The following is a 216-nucleotide window of genomic DNA, read 5'->3' as shown; positions in this document are numbered from 1 at the left end:
GAATCTTTCACCTTCGTGGACCTTTCAGAAAGAAGCTCAGGAGGCATTATAAGAGACCTTGAGGTACAGATTGGTAATGCACTTGTCCCAGTAGATTTTCATGTCCTGGACATCAACCTTAACTGGAACTCTTCACTTCTGCTTGGAAGAGATTTCCTGGCTACAGTAGGAGCTGTATGTGACATGAACACCAACAGACTGTGTCTGACACTGATA

Source organism: Brassica oleracea, chromosome C6, assembly GCF_000695525.1.
Source record: "Brassica oleracea var. oleracea cultivar TO1000 chromosome C6, BOL, whole genome shotgun sequence".
Taxonomy (NCBI): Eukaryota; Viridiplantae; Streptophyta; class Magnoliopsida; order Brassicales; family Brassicaceae; genus Brassica; species Brassica oleracea.
The sequence above is the reverse complement of the archived record's forward strand: the minus strand, read 5'-3'. Positions refer to the sequence as shown.